Source organism: Chlorocebus sabaeus, chromosome 7, assembly GCF_047675955.1.
Source record: "Chlorocebus sabaeus isolate Y175 chromosome 7, mChlSab1.0.hap1, whole genome shotgun sequence".
Classification (NCBI taxonomy): Eukaryota; Metazoa; Chordata; class Mammalia; order Primates; family Cercopithecidae; genus Chlorocebus; species Chlorocebus sabaeus.
In genome coordinates this window covers 60,067,638-60,074,972 of record NC_132910.1, presented here as the reverse complement: position 1 = coordinate 60,074,972, position 7,335 = coordinate 60,067,638, and the positions used below count along the sequence as shown (strand labels likewise).

The 7,335-nt window shown below is 41.5% G+C and overlaps 1 long non-coding RNA gene across 1 annotated transcript; it reads right to left on the bottom strand.

The window, feature by feature from the left end:
* Positions 1-3,207: 3,207 nt before the first annotated feature.
* Positions 3,208-6,485, bottom strand: LOC119621459 (uncharacterized). Its single transcript, XR_005238018.2, has 2 exons — positions 6,400-6,485; positions 3,208-3,711 (listed from the first exon to the last, which is right to left on the bottom strand). It is a non-coding gene; the product is annotated as an uncharacterized lncRNA (long non-coding RNA).
* Between the last annotated feature and the right edge of the window lie 850 nt (positions 6,486-7,335).

The window sequence follows — 7,335 nt, the reverse complement described above, 5'->3', positions numbered from 1 at the left end:
AAGCTAAAAGATTGGACACCTATGACCTAGAGGGTTTTTATCTTTTCTTTTTCGGTTTCCAGGGAGGTTCTCTCAAGCCCACGTCCAGATGTTAGCGTGGCACAGGTGGCATTGGAGTCCTAGCTTTTCAAATCTTCTTTCCTTTACTAGAATAACTGGGTGGAGCAAAGGAAATTCTTACAAGGTATTATGGTTTCTTTCTCTTCTAAGCTGAGTTGAGTCCAGACAACATCATCAGTGACCAAAGTCACTGCCATCTGTCATTTGTGGGAGCCCCAAACAAGTGGTCTCCCTCCGCTCCCAGTGAACAGGTAACTTGCCTCTCAAAAACCAGCACCTCCCATCTGGAACTTATTGGCAGACTCAAAAGAGAATCCAAAAATGAAATCAGTCACAGAGATAGAACACACTGCTTTTTCTTGGAGCTGGTATCTCCTGGGTTCAGGCTTGTGGCCTATGGGTTGAACAATTCAATCAAGTTTCCCGATGGTATAGGTCAACTGAACATACTTTTCTAAAGCACAATCTTCTACCAAAAATGGAAAGAAAAAATAAAGCCCAAACCAAACACACCCAAATCAGCTCACTTCTCTGGCGTACCATATAAAACATTAATAAAATTGCCTGCTGTGAAGATATTTGAATTTAAATTGTTGTCAGGTCTAAGTAGGGTTAGCTGCTTGAGAGATAATCAGCATTCTAACAAAGTACAAACACTATATACAAAGGACTAGCACTATAATTAGTAAACACAGGTGGAACAACTTCTTGCTTCCTCTTCCTTAGATATATAGAGATTACCGGGGGAATAAGAATGACAGGATGGAAAAAAAATAGAAAACATGTAAGGAAATAACTTTATAAATAGTCAGAATACAGTATAGTTCTGCATCAGAATGACAAAAATAAATGCACATCTCTTTAAATATTATTTTATTTTGCAATATTTTATACACATGTAAGTATGTAGGTATATAAAGTTTTATTCGTCACTTTATGTTAGGCTTTACATAGCATTGCCTCTCATATGCACTTCGAGTAACAATATACAATTCATTTCAAATATAAACCACAAGTTCCATTATAATAATATTAAAGAAAGAGTAAACAATTTAGGTGGGTCAGGGACATGGGAAGACTATATTTGAAGAGTAGTCTGATGTATCCCTGGGGAGGCTGAATAGGTAGAGATTTAGAGGGAATATTTGTCCTGCACTCAACCAGTGCACTTAACCCAACAAAAATGTCTTGTATACATACATTTTTCTCTGGAGCTTTGAGCATCAAATGAAGGGAGTGTAAGTAAGAGAAAATTCATGAGCTCTGACATCAGACAGCCCTGGATTTAACACCTGGCTCTGCTACTTACTAGCTGTATGACTTTAGGCAAGTTACTTAAACTCGTTGAACTTCAGTTTCCTCATCTATAAAATGAGAGTTGTTAACACCTTCCTGGCAAGCTATTGTCAGGATCAAATAAGATAATGGTATAGGGCATAAGGAATGCTTCACTGCTGGGCACAGTGGCTCATGCCTGGAATCCCAGCACTTTGGCTGAGCTCAGGAGTTCAAGACCAGCCTGGACAACATGGGAAAACCTTGTCTCTATCAAAAATACAAAAATTAGCTCATTGTCATGGTGTAATCCCAGATACTGGGGAGGCTGAGGCAGGAGGATAGCTTGAACCTGGGAGCCAGAGGTCAAAGTGAGCTGAGATCCTGCCACTACACTCCAGCCTGGGCAACAGAGCAAGACTCTGTCTCCAAAAAAATAAATAAATAAAATAAAATGAAAAAAACCCCCCAGGGTTTCACCATGTTGGCCAGGCTGGTCTCAAACTCCCGACCTCAAGTGATCTGCCCTCCTCAGTCTCCCAAAATGCTGGGATTCCAAGCATGAGCCACCACGCCTGGCTGAAAATTATGCTATCTTTTGATCAACAGCTCCCATTCCCCAAATGTGATACTCTTCTACAGGGTACCCTTCCAATGATAATGAATTGTATTCTCCAACAGTTAAAATTTTCTAGACCCTCCCACCCTAATTACACACTGAAAAAATACTATTGGATATGCTCTCTCCCACCCAAGGTTCTGCTGTTTACCCCATTTCCAAGAGTATCTGCACCATTTTAGATCAGAGGCCCCAGAAAGACAGGGACATTCCTATTTAAACATCTGTCACGCATAGACATATTAGGTACAAAATAAGTGCTTTTGATAATGACACAGAGTGACAGCTTTGGGAAAGCCGTAGTGCCCTACCATCACCGATTACGTTCAGCCATTCAAAACTGGATTGAAACCCAGACCTCCCAAGAAGAGTCCCCATAGCCTAGTCTGAGATGGAATGCATGGCATTCTTCAACCTCTCTTCCTTAAGTATCTGTCCAGATTATGCCCTTTCATGTGTTTTTGAAGTAAAAAAGAAAATCATATCCTCTGCTAAAACTTTTCCTAACTCAGGCATTTAATATTATTAATGAAGACTGAATGGCTGGAGTTGAATTATTTTAATGCTTCCAGCTCAAACTATAGAAGTCTAGGAACCAAATGTTTGGCTCATCGTAGCTAAAAGCCTGCCTATACTTTTCATGTGCATGACTATAAAATGAAAAACAAGGAAAGTGGCTTGTAATTGTATAGCAACCAAACACATGGTTTTCCCCTTTCCTTTGGGATGAAAATGCCTTCCTGTAGAAACTAAGGTTATGCCCCTACTTCTGAAGCCCAAGGAGGGACACTTTGATGTGAAAGAGGATCCTGGCCAAGTAACGGATGCAGAAACCAGTGTGGGAATAGGAGGAGCCTCCAGAAACAGGAAAAGGCATTGTCCCAGGGAGGGGTTATTTCATCCCACTCTGTCGTCATTCGGGCTGTCTGGTTTATTTCCTCCCCCAGGTTGGTGTGAGTTGGAAGGACAGTCCTTTGTTAATGAGGTCAAGAACAAGACTGACCATTTTGTGAGGTGGTTAGGGCTGAACTTTCAGATTTCAGATTTTGTAAGAAGTGACCGAGAAAAAAAATTAATCTGGGCTTCATCTAAGCAACACCAAGGCAACTGGTTAGGAAGTGAGAAGTCCAATCAAATAACATCAAACACCTTGGTTTTTCTAAGGAAATATTTCCACTGGCCAACAGCTTAGGCTTTATGCAGACATAAGACTGAAATCCTGCCTGCAGCCAGGTTCCCTCAATAAAACTCGCTAAAATAAAAAAGATTTTATTTTAAGAGTTTCATGTTACAAATGAATAGCTGCTAGTCAAAGCACTGATAAACACAAAGCAATGTATAGAGCTGGGAAAATCCCTGGGCTTGTTTTCTGGGACAGCATCAGCAATGCCCCCATGTGGGTTCCATCTTTCTTGGGGACTTTCTCAGCACACACTTGTGTGTGCCCTGCAGCTCCTTGTGGGAATACTGATGCACGGGTCCTGGCAGAATCTTCAGCCAAACCTCTGTCAGCTGGGAGCAGCAATATGGGAAAGAGTGGCCAAGGCTGGTTCCATCTGGCACAGGCCCGAGGCCTCTGGCCACATTATTTTCATTGTACTTAGCACTGAATGCTTCATAGTGCTTGAGAAGGAAGGCTTTGTCTTTATTAGTTTTCACAACAGTCCATGTTGTAGGATATCTTTAATATTAGATTTCCCATTTTAGAGTTCAAGAAGCTGCTGATCAGAAGGCTTAAGGGACTTGTCTATCATCACCTGGAAAATGAGTATTTGACCCAGGATTAGATTGCATAAATGTGCCTGGGTCTCTAATAGTTGCATGGTCCACATAGAGCATTGCCATTTTCTCTTAGAACCTAAGGGAATACTTTTCTCATCTCGTAGGAACCCCTCTCTTTCCAGGGCCCAGGGTAGCCCCTGCCAGTCTTACCTCAGGACATGAACTTGGTCTGAACTGCTGGAGGCACTTTTTTTTTTTTTTTTTTTTTGAGACGGAATCTCTCTCTGTTGCCCAGGCTGGAGTGCAGTGGCGCGATCTTGGCTCACTGCAAGCTCCGCCTCCTGGGTTCACGCCATTCTCCTGCCTCAGCCTCCCGAGTACCGAGTAGCTGGGACTACAGGGGCCCGTGGAGGCACTCTCTTTCCTGAGGTTGGGCTCAGCTCGGCTCTTCATTCTATGTCACACAAAAAGACCCATGAGGGTTTGAGATGAGCTTGTTTTTTTTGTTTTTTTTTGTTTTTTCTCTAATCTGCAATACTAGTACATAAAAACAAAACCTTAGGGAGCATAAACTGAATAAGCCAAAGCTAACCTTATAAAGCAATTCAATCTGATATGGCAAAATATGAGTCATCTTCCAAGTACAAGACCCAAATATGAATGAAAACAGTCCTGACACTCCAGGAGTTCACAGCCTTCTGAGGTAGACAAATGCACACACACTCGTTTGCACTACAGGGTTCACTGCATAATTGTTATGCAAGAACTAGAAACTACATGTTAAGTGGGCCCAGAAGAGGAAGGAGACACTGATTCTGACCAGGGATGTCTGGAAGCTGTCTCTGAGGAGATGGGAGGGGCCCTTGACAAGTCAGACTTGCAAAAGCAGAAACAGAGGTCCCGAGTAGTGTGGTTCACCCAAGCTCAGAATGCATTTCTTCATCCATCATACCAAATAGCTTCAGAATCATTATCTGAATGTTACGAGGGAGATATGGTGTATTGTAAAATTGAGATGATTTTTATTCTCAGCTCTATTTTGCTAAAAGAAAATATTCCAGGAATAAGGCAATGGCAGAAGTGACCCATTTTTCTCATTTTGCATAAATTTGTATTTAAATTCTCACTACTGGGGACTTTCATAATAATAAGATTTATCCAGAGCCTTGCATTAGTGTTAAAGAAAGACGTTCATTCAGAGGAAAATTTTCAAAAAGATCAACATGCATTGAAATCCATTTATGTTTTCTATGTTTCTAATTGGCGTTTCTTAAAATATTTGCTAATTGCTAAATTATTTTAGCCAAGATTAAATCCCCTGGTTTTTCTACTTATTTGAGTTAGTACCAAGTGAATAGATAAGGCGAAATCTATTTCCTCCATGGAAGTAGATTAAGAGGTTATAAACATAGGATTAGACCTAACTACAGTATTAAGCAGGAGAAACTGGTCATAATGTATCACAATGAGTTTTTTCCATGTTCAAAAATAGCATACTTGTCAAAGCACCGGGGCATTACACTGAGAGATGCTTCATAAATACTTTCTATTAATATCTCCCCTTTAAAAGTAGGTTTCCGAGAAATGTCTAATACAAAAACTTTGTTCTGCTTAGACAGATGTTCTCAAGTGTTCTTTGTTTTAAGGTATCTACTTGTGTGGAAATTTCTGCTTAAAACCAGTACTTTGAAGATGGATGTGGTGGGTCATACCTGTAATCCCAGCACTTTGGGAGGCTGAGGCGGGCAGATCACTTGAGGTCAGGAGTTCGAGACCAGTCTGGCCGACATGGTGAAAACCCCATGCTACTAAAATACAAAAAAATGAGCTGGACGTGGTGATGTGCACCTGTGGTCCCAGCTACTTGAGAGGCTGAGGCAGGAGAATCCCTTGAACCCAGAGGGCAGAGGTTGCAGTGAGCCAAGATTGCACCACTGTACTCCAGCTTGGGCAACAGAGTGAGACTCAAAAAATAAAAATAAAAAAAATCCCCAAAACAAAAACACCAGTACTTTGAGATAAGATATTGGGTACATGTGAATCTGACAGAGAGACTGTATATTTAATTTTGTCCAAAAATCTTAAGTCATCTGATTATACATAGTATTGTATACAGTGTTTTTCCGCTGAGAGCCGTACAACCCTAAGGTTGATGAATTCAGGCCGAGCTCCGTGGCTCATGCCTATAATCCCACCACTTTGGGAGGCCGAGGTGGGAGGATCACTTGAGCCCAGGAGTTCAAGACCAGCCTGGGCAAGATAGTAGGACCCTGTCTCAAAAAAAAAAAAATAAATAAAGTGAATGAATTCAGTCATTTGATTAATCATTATTGAATATATATGATGCACCAGGTGTTGTACTACATGCTAGTGCTTGCTTTAAAGAAGCCTACAGTTTATAGAGTAGACAAACAAACACTAAACATACAAACAACACTCATTGAATGTGATGAAAACTCTATTTTCTTGAATAGAAATGGCACAGGTTATAAAATGCACCATTTAAAAAAAGTCACTTAGAAAAACTGTGGCCAATTAAACCATGACACAGTTTTGATGATAAAATTCATCCCAACTTCAGTGATGTTAAAATATGAAAAAAAGTATATATCAGAATCAGCGAAATGCAGTACTCTCAAGGAAAAACAGCACTGTGTTAGACTATCACAGGGAGATCTTTAAATAGGGATGGCCTCCACTCTGAGATACATTTTAGCTCGTACCTTAAGAATAAGAAGTTGGTCCTACTTCAGCCCAAGAGGAACGTTCCAGGCAGTAGGAAGAGCCTCAGGTCACAGAGGCATGTTTGAGGTGACTAAATTATATTTCACAGGTTTGGTAGCAGTTGTCTTGGGGCTTCTTCCAAACCACCACTGTTTTATTATAGAATTCTAAACCATTGAGGCATCTCCCTTTCCACATGGTCCTCTGCAGCTGTTGTAGCTTTCCTGCTGTTGTTGTGTGTTCTGCTTTCAGGCTGCTCACCGGCCCATCTCCTCTCATGACTGCTGCTCTGGGGACTACCTCTCTGCTCTCCACTGCTACCACTCTAGCCTGTGGCCTGCTCCTGGTTGAAGAAGCCATCAATCAAAATGAATACCACTCTGGAAATCTTGGGTGGCCTGATCTGATATTTTCGCATAGTGGCCACAGATATTTTAGGCCCCCAAGAGGTAGTCTTACTCTTTCAATTTTACTGGCTCCACTGTTTGAGGAACTTGGAGCAATTTCCCCAGGGACTGGTCTGGAGGTACTGTTGAATAACACCACATTGTTTTTCTTCCTCCCCACTAAGGGCCCGTTGATGTCTCAAGACCAGACATAAACCTTTTGATGTTTAACTCACTCAGAATGAGAGCCCTGCTTTCCCTCAGCACTCTTGCCCTTGGAGGGTGGGGCCACATGTTTTCTTCCCTTATTACTGGGGACTTTTGATCCTGGTTTTCGTTATTTGTCATTCCCAGAAGAATTTAGTACCCTATGTCTTGGTAAATTGTAAGACCACTGTGGATTTTGGAGTTGAGACTCATTTCCCTATCCCTCCCTTCAAGAGAACAAAGAAAGAGAGAGAACACCCAAACCCTTCATCGTTGCTCACTCACCTGTCCAGAGCCTATGGAACAGTCATTGGGGCAGCTGTCACGAGCTGTCCACACAGC